Genomic DNA, 17,011 nt, shown 5'->3' on the forward strand with positions numbered 1-17,011 from the left:
GCCGAACTCGGCCGGACTTCCAGGGGAAGAGGCCGATTTTTCACTTGTTCTGGCCGACATCGGGAACCAGCCGAGTCGGACCCTTTACGGCGGAACAGCCGTTGGCACTTAGGAAATATTCGCCTTAACTCGGCCGGACTTCCAGGGGAAGAGGCCGGATTTTCACTTGTTCTGGCCGACATCGGGAACCAGCCGAGTCGGACTCTTTACGGCGGAACAGCCGTTGGCACTTAGGAAATATTCGCCGAACTCGGCCGGACTTCCAGGGGAAGAGGCCGATTTTTCACTTGTTCTGGCCGACATCGGGAACCAGCCGAGTCGGACCCTTTACGGCGGAACAGCCGTTGGCACTTAGGAAATATTCGCCTTAACTCGGCCGGACTTCCAGGGGAAGAGGCCGGATTTTCACTTGTTCTGGCCGACATCGGGAACCAGCCGAGTCGGACTCTTTACGGCGGAACAGCCGTTGGCACTTAGGAAATATTCGCCGAACTCGGCCGGACTTCCAGGGGAAGAGGCCGATTTTTCACTTGTTCTGGCCGACATCGGGAACCAGCCGAGTCGGACCCTTTACGGCGGAACAGCCGTTGGCACTTAGGAAATATTTGCCTTAACTCGGCCGGACTTCCAGGGGAAGAGGCCGGATTTTCACTTGTTCTGGCCGACATCGGGAACCAGCCGAGTCGGACTCTTTACGGCGGAACAGCCGTTGGCACTTAGGAAATATTCGCCGAACTCGGCCGGACTTCCAGGGGAAGAGGCCGATTTTTCACTTGTTCTGGCCGACATCGGGAACCAGCCGAGTCGGACTCTTTACGGCGGAACAGCCGTTGGCACTTAGGAAATATTTGCCTTAACTCGGCCGGACTTCCAGGGGAAGAGGCCGGATTTTCACTTGTTCTGGCCGACATCGGGAACCAGCCGAGTCGGACTCTTTACGGCGGAACAGCCGTTGGCACTTAGGAAATATTCGCCGAACTCGGCCGGACTTCCAGGGGAAGAGGCCGATTTTTCACTTGTTCTGGCCGACATCGGGAACCAGCCGAGTCGGACCCTTTACGGCGGAACAGCCGTTGGCACTTAGGAAATATTTGCCTTAACTCGGCCGGACTTCCAGGGGAAGAGGCCGGATTTTCACTTGTTCTGGCCGACATCGGGAACCAGCCGAGTCGGACTCTTTACGGCGGAACAGCCGTTGGCACTTAGGAAATATTCGCCGAACTCGGCCGGACTTCCAGGGGAAGAGGCCGATTTTTCACTTGTTCTGGCCGACATCGGGAACCAGCCGAGTCGGACTCTTTACGGCGGAACAGCCGTTGGCACTTAGGAAATATTCGTTAATCTTGAACGGACCTCCAGGGGAAGAGGCCGAATTTTCACTTGTTCTGGCCGACATCGGGAACCAGCCGAGTCGGACGCTTTACGGCGGAGCAGCCGTTGGCACTTAGGAAATATTTGCCTTAACTCGGCCGGACTTCCAGGGGAAGAGGCCGAATTTTCACTTGTTCTGGCCGACATCGGGAACCAGCCGAGTCGGACCCTTTAAGGCTGAGCAGCCGTTGGCACTTAGGAAATATTTGCCTTAACTCGGCCGGACTTCCAGGGGAAGAGGCCGATTTTTCACTTGTTCTGGCCGACCGGGGGAACCAGCCGAGTCGGACACTTTACGGCGGAGCAGCCGTTGGCACTTAGGAAATATTCGCCAAAATGTTCCGGACCTCCAGGGGAAGAGGCCGAATTTTCACTTGTTCTGGCCGACCGGGGGAACCAGCCGAGGCGGACACTTTACGGCGGAGCAGCCGTTGGCACTTTGAAAATATTCGCCAAAATGTTCCGGACCTCCAGGGGAAGAGGCCGAATTTTCACTTGTTCTGGCCGACCGGGGGAACCAGCCGAGGCGGACACTTTACGGCGGAGCAGCCGTTGGCACTTTGAAAATATTCGCCAAAATGTTCCGGACCTCCAGGGGAAGAGGCCGAATTTTCGCTCGTTCGGGCCGACCGGGAGAACCAGCCGAGGCGGACACTTTACGGCGGTTGAGCCGTTGGCACTTAGAAATTATTCAGACTTCCATAAACACACATCGGCCTTTTGCCGTCACTGCCCGGGATGGGCACCGTGGTAGCTAGGACAGTTCGTGTGACAGCTTCCGCTGGCACTTAGACAATTTTTAAAATGAAAATAAACAGTTCTGCACATACGTGCCGACTATATTTTGCGAAAGGGGGGTAAAGTGATGAGTACACTAAGTGGGGGGACCAAGTACATAAAGCCTACCCCTGGTACCTCAGAGAGGCCGAATTGACACATTTTGTGTCCGACCGCGGGAACCAGACGAGGCGGACGCTTTTCGGCGCAAGAGCCGTTGGCACTTAGAAAATATTCGTTAATCTTGAACGGACCTCCAGGGGAAGAGGCCGAATTTTCACTTGTTCTGGCCGACATCGGGAACCAGCCGAGTCGGACGCTTTACGGCGGAGCAGCCGTTGGCACTTTGAAAATATTCGTTAAACTTCAACTGACCTCCAGGGGAAGAGGCCGAATTTTCACTTGTTCTGGCCGACATCGGGAACCAGCCGAGTCGGACGCTTTACGGCGGAGCAGCCGTTGGCACTTAGAAAATATTCGTTAAACTTCAACTGACCTCCAGGGGAAGAGGCCGAATTTTCACTTGTTCTGGCCGACATCGGGAACCAGCCGAGTCGGACGCTTTACGGCGGAGCAGCCGTTGGCACTTAGAAAATATTCGTTAATCTTGAACGGACCTCCAGGGGAAGAGGCCGAATATTCACTTGTTCTGGCCGACATCGGGAACCAGCCGAGTCGGACGCTTTACGGCGGAGCAGCCGTTGGCACTTAGAAAATATTCGTTAATCTTGAACGGACCTCCAGGGGAAGAGGCCGAATATTCACTTGTTCTGGCCGACATCGGGAACCAGCCGAGTCGGACTCTTTACGGCGGAACAGCCGTTGGCACTTAGGAAATATTCGCCGAACTTGGCCGGACTTCCAGGGGAAGAGGCCGGATTTTCACTTGTTCTGGCCGACATCGGGAACCAGCCGAGTCGGACACTTTACGGCGGAGCAGCCGTTGGCACTTAGGAAATATTTGCCAAAATGTTCCGGACCTCCAGGGGAAGAGGCCGAATATTCACTTGTTCTGGCCGACATCGGGAACCAGCCGAGTCGGACACTTTAAGGCTGAGCAGCCGTTGGCACTTAGGAAATATTCGCCTTAACTCGGCCGGACTTCCAGGGGAAGAGGCCGGATTTTCACTTGTTCTGGCCGACATCGGGAACCAGCCGAGTCGGACACTTTAAGGCTGAGCAGCCGTTGGCACTTAGGAAATATTTGCCTTAACTCGGCCGGACTTCCAGGGGAAGAGGCCGGATTTTCACTTGTTCTGGACGACCGGGGGAACCGGCCGAGTCGGACACTTTACGGCGGAGCAGCCGTTGGCACTTAGGAAATATTTGCCAAAATGTTCCGGACCTCCAGGGGAAGAGGCCGGATTTTCACTTGTTCTGGCCGACATCGGGAACCAGCCGAGGCGGACACTTTACGGCGGAACAGCCGTTGGCACTTAGGAAATATTCGCCAAAATGTTCCGGACCTCCAGGGGAAGAGGCCGATTTTTCACTTGTTCTGGCCGACATCGGGAACCAGCCGAGTCGGACCCTTTACGGCGGAACAGCCGTTGGCACTTAGGAAATATTTGCCTTAACTCGGCCGGACTTCCAGGGGAAGAGGCCGGATTTTCACTTGTTCTGGCCGACATCGGGAACCGGCCGAGTCGGACACTTTAAGGCTGAGCAGCCGTTGGCACTTAGGAAATATTCGCCTTAACTCGGCCGGACTTCCAGGGGAAGAGGCCGGATTTTCACTTGTTCTGGCCGACATCGGGAACCAGCCGAGTCGGACACTTTAAGGCTGAGCAGCCGTTGGCACTTAGGAAATATTCGCCTTAACTCGGCCGGACTTCCAGGGGAAGAGGCCGGATTTTCACTTGTTCTGGCCGACATCGGGAACCAGCCGAGTCGGACTCTTTACGGCGGAACAGCCGTTGGCACTTAGGAAATATTTGCCTTAACTCGGCCGGACTTCCAGGGGAAGAGGCCGGATTTTCACTTGTTCTGGCCGACATCGGGAACCAGCCGAGTCGGACTCTTTACGGCGGAACAGCCGTTGGCACTTAGGAAATATTCGCCGAACTTGGCCGGACTTCCAGGGGAAGAGGCCGATTTTTCACTTGTTCTGGCCGACATCGGGAACCAGCCGAGTCGGACTCTTTACGGCGGAACAGCCGTTGGCACTTAGGAAATATTTGCCTTAACTCGGCCGGACTTCCAGGGGAAGAGGCCGAATTTTCACTTGTTCTGGCCGACATCGGGAACCAGCCGAGTCGGACTCTTTACGGCGGAACAGCCGTTGGCACTTAGGAAATATTCGCCGAACTTGGCCGGACTTCCAGGGGAAGAGGCCGATTTTTCACTTGTTCTGGCCGACATCGGGAACCAGCCGAGTCGGACCCTTTACGGCGGAACAGCCGTTGGCACTTGGGAAATATTTGCCTTAACTCGGCCGGACTTCCAGGGGAAGAGGCCGAATTTTCACTTGTTCTGGCCGACATCGGGAACCAGCCGAGTCGGACTCTTTACGGCGGAACAGCCGTTGGCACTTAGAAAATATTCGTTAAACTTCAACTGACCTCCAGGGGAAGAGGCCGAATTTTCACTTGTTCTGGCCGACATCGGGAACCAGCCGAGTCGGACTCTTTACGGCGGAACAGCCGTTGGCACTTAGAAAATATTCGTTAAACTTCAACTGACCTCCAGGGGAAGAGGCCGAATTTTCACTTGTTCTGGCCGACATCGGGAACCAGCCGAGTCGGACGCTTTTCGGCGGAGCAGCCGTTGGCACTTAGAAAATATTCGTTAATCTTGAACGGACCTCCAGGGGAAGAGGCCGAATTTCCACTTATTCTGGCCGACATCGGGAACCAGCCGAGTCGGACGCTTTACGGCGGAGCAGCCGTTGGCACTTAGGAAATATTTGCCTTAACTCGGCCGGACTTCCAGGGGAAGAGGCCGATTTTTCACTTGTTCTGGCCGACATCGGGAACCAGCCGAGTCGGACCCTTTACGGCGGAACAGCCGTTGGCACTTAGGAAATATTTGCCTTAACTCGGCCGGACTTCCAGGGGAAGAGGCCGATTTTTCACTTGTTCTGGCCGACATCGGGAACCAGCCGAGTCGGACTCTTTACGGCGGAACAGCCGTTGGCACTTAGGAAATATTCGCCAAAATGTTCCGGACCTCCAGGGGAAGAGGCCGAATTTTCACTTGTTCTGGCCGACCGGGGGAACCAGCCGAGGCGGACACTTTACGGCGGAGCACCCGTTGGCACTTAGAAAATATTCGCCAAAATGTTCCGGACCTCCAGGGAAAGAGGCCGAATTTTCGCTCGTTCGGGCCGACCGGGAGAACCGGCCGAGGCGGACACTTTACGGCGGTTGAGCCGTTGGCACTTAGAAATTATTCAGACTTCCATCAAACACACATCGGCCTTTTGCCGTCACTGCCCGGGATGGGCACCGTGGTAGCTCGGACAGTTCGTGTGACAGCTTCCGCTGGCACTTAGACAATTTTTAAAATGAAAATAAACAGTTCTGCACATACGTGCCGACTATATTTTGCGAAAGGGGGGTAAAGTGATGAGTACACTAAGTGGGGGGACCAAGTACATAAAGCCCTCCCCTGGTACCTCAGAGAGGCCGAATTGACACATTTTGTGTCCGACCGCGGGAACCAGCCGAGGCGGACGCTTTTCGGCGCAAGAGCCGTTGGCACTTAGAAAATATTCGTTAATCTTGAACGGACCTCCAGGGGAAGAGGCCGAATTTTCACTTGTTCTGGCCGACATCGGGAACCAGCCGAGGCGGACGCTTTTCGGCGCAAGAGCCGTTGGCACTTAGAAAATATTCGTTAATCTTGAACGGACCTCCAGGGGAAGAGGCCGAATTTTCACTTGTTCTGGCCGACATCGGGAACCAGCCGAGTCGGACGCTTTACGGCGGAGCAGCCGTTGGCACTTAGAAAATATTCGTTAATCTTGAACGGACCTCCAGGGGAAGAGGCCGAATTTTCACTTGTTCTGGCCGACATCGGGAACCAGCCGAGTCGGACGCTTTACGGCGGAGCAGCCGTTGGCACTTTGAAAATATTCGTTAAACTTCAACTGACCTCCAGGGGAAGAGGCCGAGTTTCCACTTGTTCTGGCCGACATCGGGAACCAGCCGAGTCGGACACCTTACGGCGGAAGAGCCGATGGCACTTAGAAAATATTCGTTAAACTTGAACGGACCTCCAGGGGAAGAGGCCGAATTTTCGCTTGTTCAGGCCGACCGGAGGAACCGGCCGAGTCGGACACCTTACGGCGGAAGAGCCGATGGCACTTAGAAAATATTCGTTAAACTTGACAGGACCTCCAGGGGAAGAGGCCGAATTTTCGCTCGTTCAGGCCGACCGGAGGAACCGGCCGAGTCGGACACCTTACGGCGGAAGAGCCGATGGCACTTAGAAAATATTCGTTAAACTTGACAGGACCTCCAGGGGAAGAGGCCGAATTTTCGCTCGTTCAGGCCGACCGGAGGAACCGGCCGAGTCGGACACATTACGGCGGAAGAGCCGATGGCACTTAGAAAATATTCGTTAAACTTGACAGGACCTCCAGGGGAAGAGGCCGAATTTTCGCTCGTTCAGGCCGACCGGAGGAACCGGCCGGGTCGGACACCTTACGGCGGAAGAGCCGATGGCACTTAGAAAATATTCGCCAAAATGTTCCGGACCTCCAGGGGAAGAGGCCGAATTTTCACTTGTTCAGGCCGACCGGAGGAACCGGCCGGGTCGGACACGTTACGGCGGAACAGCCGTTGGCACTTAGAAAATATTCGTCAAAGTCGTCCGGACCTCCAGGGGAAGAGGCCGAATTTTCGCTCGTTCGGGCCGACCGGAGGAACCGGCCGGGTCGGACACGTTACGGCGCAACAGCCGTTCGCACTTAGAAAATATTCGCCAAAGTCGTCCGGACCTCCAGGGGAAGAGGCCGAATTTTCGCTCGTTCGGGCCGACCGGAGGAACCGGCCGGGTCGGACACGTTACGGCGCAACAGCCGTTGGCACTTTGAAAATATTCGCCAAAATGTTCCGGACCTCCAGGGGAAGAGGCCGAATTTTCGCTCGTTCGGGCCGACCGGAGGAACCGGCCGGGTCGGACACGTTACGGCGCAACAGCCGTTGGCACTTTGAAAATATTCGCCAAAATGTTCCGGACCTCCAGGGGAAGAGGCCGAATTTTCGCTCGTTCGGGCCGACCGGAGGAACCGGCCGGGTCGGACACGTTACGGCGCAACAGCCGTTGGCACTTTGAAAATATTCGCCAAAATGTTCCGGACCTCCAGGGGAAGAGGCCGAATTTTCGCTCGTTCGGGCCGACCGGAGGAACCGGCCGGGTCGGACACTTTACGGCGCAACAGCCGTTGGCACTTTGAAAATATTCGCCAAAATGTTCCGGACCTCCAGGGGAAGAGGCCGAATTTTCGCTCGTTCGGGCCGACCGGGAGAACCAGCCGAGGCGGACACTTTACGGCGCAACAGCCGTTGGCACTTTGAAAATATTCGCCAAAATGTTCCGGACCTCCAGGGGAAGAGGCCGAATTTTCGCTCGTTCGGGCCGACCGGGAGAACCAGCCGAGGCGGACACTTTACGGCGGTTGAGCCGTTGGCACTTAGAAATTATTCAGACTTCCATCAAACACACATCGGCCTTTTGCCGTCACTGCCCGGGATGGGCACCGTGGTAGCTCGGACAGTTCGTGTGACAGCTTCCGCTGGCACTTAGAAAATTTTTAAAATGAAAATAAACAGTTCTGCACATACGTGCCGACTATATTTTGCGAAAGGGGGGTAAAGTGATGAGTACACTAACTGGGGGGACCAAGTACATAAAGCCTACCCCTGGTACCTCAGAGAGGCCGAATTTTCGAATTCTGAGGCCGAGCTGGGGAACCAGACGAGGCGGACACTTTTCCGAGCGAGAGCCGATGGCACTTAGAAAATTTTCGGCTAAGTCGGCAGGACTTCCAGAGCGAGAGGCCGAATATTCGTCATCTGTGGCCGACCGGGGAACCAGCGAAGGCGGATAGGCGGTCACGGATGTCCCGCCGGCTGGTCCGCGGGCCAATTTGGGTCCCGTAATTTAGCGGTCGCGGTCCGGAATCCACGCCGGCCGGGGAACCAGCGCAGGCGGATAGGCGGTCACGGAGGTCCCGCCGGCTGGTCCGCGGGCCAATTTTGGTCCCGTAAGTGAGCGGCCGCGGCCCGGAATACACGCCGACCGGGGAACCAGCGAAGGCGGATAGGCGGTCACGGAGGTCCCGCCGGCTGGTCCGCGGGCCAATTGGGGTCCCGTAAATTAGCGGTCGCGGCCCGGAATTCGCGCCGGCCGGGGAACCAGCGCAGGCGCATAGGCGGTCACGGAGGTCCCGCCGGCTGGTCCGCGGGCCAATCGGGGTCCCGTAAGTTAGCGGTCGCGGCCCGGAATTCGCGCCGGCCGGGGAACCAGCGCAGGCGGATAGGCGGTCACGGAGGTCCCGCCGGCTGGTCCGCGGGCCAATCGGGGTCCCGTAAGTTAGCGGTCGCGGCCCGGAATTCGCGCCGGCCGGGGAACCAGCGCAGGCGGATAGGCGGTCACGGAGGTCCCGCCGGCTGGTCCGCGGGCCAATCGGGGTCCCGTAAGTTAGCGGTCGCGGCCCGGAATTCGCGCCGGCCCGCAGCCACCACCAGGCGGATAGGCGGTCACGGAGGTCCCGCCGGCCGGTCCGCGGGGGGAACTGCGCCCTCTGGCGGACACGCTATTGTAAATGAATGGGGTTTGGCACTTAGTGCATTTTTCGCCGAAGCCGACGAGCGCTCCGGGCGAGGAGGCCGGATTCTCGCCATCCGTGGCCGGCCGGGGAACCGGCCAAGGCGGATAGGCGGTCACGGGGGTCCCGCCGGCTGGTCCGCGGGCCAATTGGGGTCCCGTAAGTTAGCGGTCGCGGCCCGGAATCCGCGCCGGCCAGCAGCCACCGGGAGGCGGATAGGCTGTCACGGAGGTCCCGCCGGCTGGTCCGCGGGCCATTTAGGGTCCCGTAGGTGAGCGGTCGCGGCCCGGAATCCAGGCCGGCCAGGAGGCACCGCCAGGCGGATAGGCGGTCACGGAGGTCCCGCCAGCTGGTCCGCGGGCCATTTATGGTCCCGTAAGTTAGCGGTCGCGGCCCGGAATCCACGCCGGCCAGGAGGCACCGGCAGGCGGATGGGCGGTCACGGAGGTCCCGCCAGCTGGTCCGCGGGCCGTTTAGGGTCCCGTAAGTTAGCGGTCGCGGCCCGGAATCCACGCCGGCCAGGAGGCACCGCCAGGCGGGTAGGCTGTCACGGAGGTCCCGCCAGCTGGTCCGCGGGCCAATTAGGGTCCCGTAAGTTAGCGGTCGCGGCCCGGAATCCGCGCCGGCCAGCAGCCACCGCCAGGCGGGTAGGCTGTCACGGAGGTCCCGCCGGCCGGTCCGCGGGCCAATCAGGGTCCCGTAAGTGAGCGGTCGCGGCCCGGAATGCACGCCGGCCAGCAGGCACCGCCAGGCGGATAGGCGGTCACGGAGGTCCCGCCGGCCGGTCCGCGGGCCAATCAGGGTCCCGTAAGTGAGCGGTCGCGGCCCGGAATGCACGCCGGCCAGGAGGCACCGCCAGGCGGATAGGCGGTCACGGAGGTCCCGCCGGCCGGTCCGCTGGCCAATTACCTCCAGCCGAGCGGATATGAACTTTATTAGCACCTTCTACGAGATGGCGGAGCCTTATTCGACAACCAGCACCTCGGCTTAGCATTTTCCACGGCCCGCTGATCTTCCAGAAGACGTCCAGCCGGTTTCCTCCTCACATTTTAAGCCGGCCGAGGCTTCCGGCACCCCGGCTAAGCTTTCTCCACGGCCCGCTGAGCTTCCAGAAGACCTCCAGCCGGTTCTCCCGGTGCTTTCCTCCTCACGTTTTAAGCCGGCCGAGGCTTCCGGCACCCCGGCTAAGCTTTTTCCCACACCCCGCTGAGCTTCCAGGGGACCTCCAGCCGGTTCTCCGCGCGCTTCCTCCTCACTTTTAAGCCGGCCGAGGCTCCAGGCACCCCGGCCAAGCGTTTCCCACGGCCCGCTGAGCTTCCAGGGGACCTCCAGCCGGTTCTCCCGGTGCCTCGCGCCTCGCTTTGTGAGCCGGCCGAGGCTTCCAGCACCTCGGCTGAGCGTTTCCCACGGCCCGCTGAGCTTCCAGGGGACCTCCAGCCGGTTCTCCCGGTGCCTCGCGCCTCGCTTTGCGAGCCGGCCGAGGCTTCCAGCACCTCGGCTGAGCGTTTTCGGCGGCCCGTTGCTCTCCCGGAGGTCGCAACGGGGAGTTACCTCCCTCTCGCGGACACGGCGAGTAAATACACCGCCTCTCGCACTTTGCGCGGGTAAACGGCGGGAGTAACTGTGACTCTCTTAAGGTAGGCTCACTTGACATTTATTTATTCATGTATTTATTTATTTTTGACGGTTCGCGGAGGCGATGACGCTCCGCGCGGGTAAACGGCGGGAGTAACTGCGACTCTCCTAAGGTATGCTCACTTGACTATTTATTCATGTATTTATTTATTTTTGACGGTTCGCGGAGGCGATGACGCTCCGCGCGGGTAAACGGCGGGAGTAACTGTGACTCTCTTAAGGTAGGCTCACTTGACATCTATTTACTTATGTATTTATTTATTTTTGACGGTTCGCGGAGGCGATGACGCTCCGCGCGGGTAAACGGCGGGAGTAACTGTGACTCTCTTAAGGTAGGCTCACTTGACATTTATTCATTTATGTACTTATTTATTTTTGACGGTTCGCGGAGGCGATGACGCTCCGCGCGGGTAAACGGCGGGAGTAACTGTGACTCTCTTAAGGTAGGCTCACTTGACATTTATTTTGGCGGTTCGCGGAGGCGCCGGGAGGCCGTGCGCTGCGCGCGCAGAGCGGCCGAATAACGCTCCGCCGGCCCCGGGTGATTACCGAGAGGCTCCCCGGCCTCGCGGAGCTCCGACGCTCCTCCGCGGGACCTCCGGCGGCCGGCGCGCTCGCGCACCACCCCCCGGCACCGCCGGGAGGCCGTGCGCGCGCGCGCAGAGCGGCCGAATAACGCTCCGCCGGCCCCGGGTGATTACCGAGAGGCTCCCCGGCCTCGCGGAGCTCCGACGCTCCTCCGCGGGACCTCCGGCGGCCGGCGCGCTCGCGCACCACCCCCCGGTGCTCCGGCGGCCCCGGGTGACGACTAAGAGGCTCCCCGGCCGGCCTCGCGGAGCTCCGGCGCTCCTCCGCGGGACTTCCAGCGGCCGGCGCGCTCACGCACCACCCCCCGGCACCACCCGGGAGGCCGTGCTCGCGCGCCAAGTGGCCGAAAATAGCTCCAAGCCCAGCGGATCGGCTGCTTGGAAGCACCGCGCCGTCCGGCTCCACCTGGTACCTCGCACGGCTCTCATCTCCCCCCCGCACGGACTTCCGAGCGCTCGGGGAGACGCTCGGAAGCTGCCGGTGCCGCCGCGGCGGGGAATTGCCTCCCTCTGGCGGACGCGGCGAGTAAAAACACCACCTCTCGCACTTTGCGCACACTTACTTGCGTGGGTCCGCTTCCGATGACACTTTGAGCGGCCAAACGGCGGGAGTAACTACGACTCTCTTAAGGTAGGCTCACTTGACATTTATTTATGTATTTATTTATTTTTGACGGTTCGCGGAGGCGATGACGCTCCGCGCGGGTAAACGGCGGGAGTAACTGTGACTCTCTTAAGGTAGCCTGACTCGACGTCTTTTTCAACGGTGGCTGGAGGACCCGGGCGGTTCTCGGGGGTGCGTCGCTCCTCACTTTTGACGCCCGAGGAGGCTCCCGGCACCTCGGCTACGCGTTTTCGGCGGCCCGCTGAGCTTCCAGAAGACCTCCAGCCGGTTCTCCCGGTGCTTTCCTCCTCACGTTTTAAGCCGGCCGAGGCTCCCGGCACCCCGGCCAAGCGTTTCCCACGGCCCGCTGAGCTTCCAGGGGACCTCCGGCCGGTTCTCCGCGCGCTTTCCTCCTCACTTTTAAGCCGGCCGAGGCTTCCGGCACCCCGGCCAAGCGTTTCCCACGTCCCGCTGAGCTTCCAGGGGACCTCCGGCCGGTTCTCCGCGCGCTTTCCTCCTCACATTTTAAGCCGGCCGAGGCTCCAGGCACCCCGGCTAAGCTTTCTCCACGGCCCGCTGAGCTTCCAGGGGACCTCCGGCCGGTTCTCCGCGCGCTTTCCTCCTCACTTTTAAGCCGGCCGAGGCTTCCGGCACCCCGGCCAAGCCTTTCCCACGGCCCGCTGAGCTTCCAGGGGACATCCAGCCGGTTCTCCGCGCGCCCCCCTCCTAACTCGACGCCCGAGGAGGCTCCAGGCACCCCGGCCGAGCCTTTTCGGCGGCCCGCTGATCTCCCGGAGGTCGCAACGGGGAATTGCCTCCCTCTCGCGGACACGGCGCGTAAATGCACCGCCTCTCGCACTTTGCGCACACTCACTCGCATCGCTACGCCTCCCGTGGCACTTTAAGCGACCGGGACCACCGCGAGCGCGGGCGATGACTAAGAGGCTCCCCGGCCGGCCTCGCGGAGCTCCGACGCTCCCCCGCGGGACTTCCGGCGGCCGGCCGGAGCCTCGGCACGGCTGCCGCACTCCCTAATAACACCCCGCGGACCCCCGCGAGCCGAACGCTCGCTGCCGCGGGCGACCCGTGCCAAGGCGGACGCGTGACGGCGCGGGAGCCCTCGGCACTATATCACGGTCACGTATGTAGTCAAATCGTGTAAAATCACCGTTAGTTTATTCATAATATAGGTAATAATTAAATAAATATTAACATCGCGTATATCATTAATAAACACATGTATGTATTTATTTAATAATTAAATAAATATTAACATCGCGTATAATCATGCGCAATACTTCGTGGCCGACCGGGGAACCGGCGAAGGCGGACGCATCGCGGCGCGAGAGCCGTTGGCACTTTGGAAAAATAAATAAATAAATAAATAAATAAATAATAATTCGCCGACCGGGCTCCGGGGGGAGAGGCCGATTTTTGGCCGTTCGTGGCCGACCGGGGAACCGGCGAAGGCGGACGCATCGCGGCGCGAGAGCCGTTGGCACTTTGGAAAAATAAATAAATAAATAAATAAATAAATAAATAATTCGCCGACCGGGCTCCGGGGCAAGAGGCCGAATTTTCGCTCGTTCGGGCCGACCGGGGAACCGGCGAAGGCGGACGCAGCGCGGCGCGAGAGCCGTTGGCACTTTGAAAAAAAAAAAAAAAAAAAAAAAAAAAATTCGCCCACCGGGCTCCGGGGGAAGAGGCCGGCTTTTCGCCGTTCGCGGCCGACCGGGGAACCGGCGAAAGCGGACGCGCTCTCTAACGAGCCCCGCCGGCCGGAGGAAGTGCGCCCTCTGGCGGACACGCCGTTGTAAATGAATGGGGTTTGGCACTTAGTGCATTTTTCGCCCAAGTCGAAGCGCGCTCCGGGCGAGGAGGCCGGATTCTCGCCACCCGTGGCCGGCCGGGGAACCGGCCAAGGCGGACGCGCTCTCTAACGAGCCCCGCCGGCCGGAGGAAGTGCGCCCTCTGGCGGACACGCCGTTGTAAATGAATGGGGTTTGGCACTTGGTGCATTTTTCGCCCAAGTCGAAGCGCGCTCCGGGCGAGGAGGCCGGATTCTCGCCACCCGTGGCCGGCCGGGGAACCGGCGAAGGCGGATAGGCTTTCACGGAGGATCCGCCGGCTGGTCCGCGGGCCGATTAGGGTCCCGCGAGTGAGCGGTGGCGGTCCGGAATCCAGGCCGGCCAGGAGGCACCGCCAGGCGGATAGGCTTTCACGGAGGTCCCGCCGGCTGGTCCGCGGGCCGATTAGGGTCCCGCGAGTGAGCGGTGGCGGTCCGGAATCCAGGCCGGCCCGGAGCCACCGCCAGGCGGATAGGCTTTCACGGAGGAGCCGCCGGCTGGTCCGCCGGGGGAAGTGCGCCCTCTGGCGGACACGCCGTTGTAAATGAATGGGGTTTGGCACTTTGTGCATTTTTCGACCAGCGGCAACGCAGGCTGACGGGCGGCCGCTTCCGCGGGCCGGCACTACTCTACGGAGGCGCTAGCCGCCTCCGGTGGGGGCCGTGTGATCTCGCTGGATGCCCGAGGACCTTCCGCCAGGCCCGGCCGCAGCTTTTGCGCGCGCCCGGTCCTATTACCTGGTGGAAGCTGGAGGCCGGGGCTCGGCAGCTCGCTGCCCGGGGACCCTCCGCGAGGCCCGGCCGCAGCTTTTACGCACGGCCGCTGCTATTCTCTGGCTCCGGCTTCGTCCCGGAGGGTGCTTGGGGAACGGCGGCGCACACCGCGAACGGCCGGTGGCGGTCGGCCGGTGGCGGTCGGCTGGTGGCGGTCGGCTGGTGGCGGTCGGGGGTGGCGCTTGGGGATGGCGCTTGGGGATGGTGGCTGTCGGCTGGTGGCGGTCGGCTGGTGGCGCTTGGGGATGGCGCTTGGGGATGGTGGCTGTCGGCTGGTGGCGGTCGGCTGGTGGCGGTCGCCTTGTGGCGGTCGGGGATGGCGCTTGGGGATGGTGGCTGTCGCCTTGTGGCGGTCGGCTGGTGGCGGTCGGCTGGTGGCGGTCGGGGGGTGGCGGTCGGGGGTGGCGCTTGGGGATGGTGGCTGTCGCCTTGTGGCGGTCGGCTGGTGGCGGTCGGCTGGTGGCGGTCGGGGGGTGGCGGTCGGGGGTGGCGCTTGGGGATGGTGGCTGTCGCCTTGTGGCGGTCGGCTGGTGGCGGTCGGCTGGTGGCGGTCGGCTGGTGGCGGTCGGGGGTGGCGCTTGGGGATGGTGGCTGTCGCCTTGTGGCGGTCGGCTGGTGGCGGTCGGCTGGTGGCGGTCGGGGGTGGCGCTTGGGGATGGTGGCTGTCGCCTTGTGGCGGTCGGCTGGTGGCGGTCGGCTGGTGGCGGTCGGGGGGTGGCGGTCGGGGGTGGCGCTTGGGGATGGTGGCTGTCGCCTTGTGGCGGTCGGCTGGTGGCGGTCGGCTGGTGGCGGTCGGCTGGTGGCGGTCGGGGGTGGCGCTTGGGGATGGTGGCTGTCGCCTTGTGGCGGTCGGCTGGTGGCGGTCGGCTGGTGGCGGTCGGGGGGTGGCGGTCGGGGGTGGCGCTTGGGGATGGTGGCTGTCGCCTTGTGGCGGTCGGCTGGTGGCGGTCGGCTGGTGGCGGTCGGGGGGTGGCGGTCGGGGGTGGCGCTTGGGGATGGTGGCTGTCGCCTTGTGGCGGTCGGCTGCTGGCGGTCGGCTGGTGGCGGTCGGCTGGTGGCGGTCGGGGGTGGCGCTTGGGGATGGTGGCTGTCGCCTTGTGGCGGTCGGCTGGTGGCGGTCGGCTGGTGGCGGTCGGGGGTGGCGCTTGGGGTTGGTGGCTGTCGCCTTGTGGCGGTCGGCTGGTGGCGGTCGGCTGGTGGCGCTTGGGGATGGTGGCTGTCGCCTTGTGGCGGTCGGCTGGTGGCGGTCGCCTTGTGGCGGTCGGGGATGGCGCTTGGGGATGGTGGCTGTCGCCTTGTGGCGGTCGGCGGTGGTGGTTTGGGACCGGCGTCCGGCGCAAAGTGCGTGTTGCGCGGGCCGGAGAAAATTTAGGCCAGGGGCCCGCCGCTGGAGAAATTTTTAGGTACCAGGGGTGGATTTTTTTTGTCACCGCAGGAGGGGGACGTTGCCTCCGTCCGTGTCCGACGGAAAGTGCGTGTTGCGCGGGCCGGAGAAAGTTTAGGCCAGGGGCCCGCCGCTGGAGAAATTTTTAGGTACCAGGGGTGGATTTTTTTTGTCACCGCAGGAGGGGGACGTTGCCTCCGTCGGTGTCCGGCGGAAAGTGCGTGTTGCGCGGCCCGGAGAAAGTTTAGGCCCGGGGCCCGCCGCTGGAGGAATTTTTAGGTACCAGGAGCGGATGTACTTACTTCCACAGCGCCCGCGCGCTCCCGGCCGGTGTCCGAGGATGCTGCCTCATCCCCGGACGCGCCTCTTACGCACGCCCGCTGTCATCCTCCGGAGACTGAGTTCCACTTAGTGGAGGCTAAGTTCCACTTGGGGGAGGCTGCCTACTCCCGGCTGACGCCCGAGGATGCTGCCTCATCCCCGGACGCGCCTCTTACGCACGCCCGGTGTCATCCTCCGATCACTAAGTTCCACTTGGAGGCTCACAAGACGGGAGCGGACGCACACCCACGCCCGGCCAGAGTGACCGAGAGGCGGACATACGTTATCTTACGCGCGCCCGCTAACATTCTCCAGAGACTAAGTTAAACTAAGGGGAGGCTGCCTACTCCCGCCTGCCGCCCGAGGATGCTGCCTCATCCCCGGACGAGCCTCTTACGCACGCCCGCTGTCATCCTCCGACGACTAAGTTCCGCTTGCGGGAGGCTGCCTCCTCCCGCCCGCCGCCCGGGGATGCTGCCTCATCCCCGGACGAGCCTCTTACGCACGCCCGCTGTCATCCTCCAACAACTAAGTTCCGCTTGCGGGAGGCTGCCTCCTCCCGCCCGCCGCCCGGGGATGCTGCCTCATCCCCGGGCGAGCCTATTACGCACGCCCGCTGTCATCCTCCAACAACTAAGTTCCGCTCGCGGGAGGCTGCCTCCTCCCGCCCGCCGCCCGGGGATGCTGCCTCATCCCCGGGCGAGCCTCTTACGCACGCCCGCTGTCATCCTCCAACAACTAAGTTCCGCTTGCGGGAGGCTGCCTCCTCCCGCCCGCCGCCCGGGGATGCTGCCTCATCCCCGGGCGAGCCTCTTACGCACGCCCGCTGTCATCCTCCAACAACTAAGTTCCGCTCGCGGGAGGCTGCCTCCTCCCGCCCGCCGCCCGGGGATGCTGCCTCATCCCCGGGCGAGCCTCTTACGCACGCCCGCTGTCA

Source organism: Syngnathus scovelli, unplaced genomic scaffold, assembly GCF_024217435.2.
Source record: "Syngnathus scovelli strain Florida unplaced genomic scaffold, RoL_Ssco_1.2 HiC_scaffold_178, whole genome shotgun sequence".
In the NCBI taxonomy this organism is placed as follows: domain Eukaryota; kingdom Metazoa; phylum Chordata; class Actinopteri; order Syngnathiformes; family Syngnathidae; genus Syngnathus; species Syngnathus scovelli.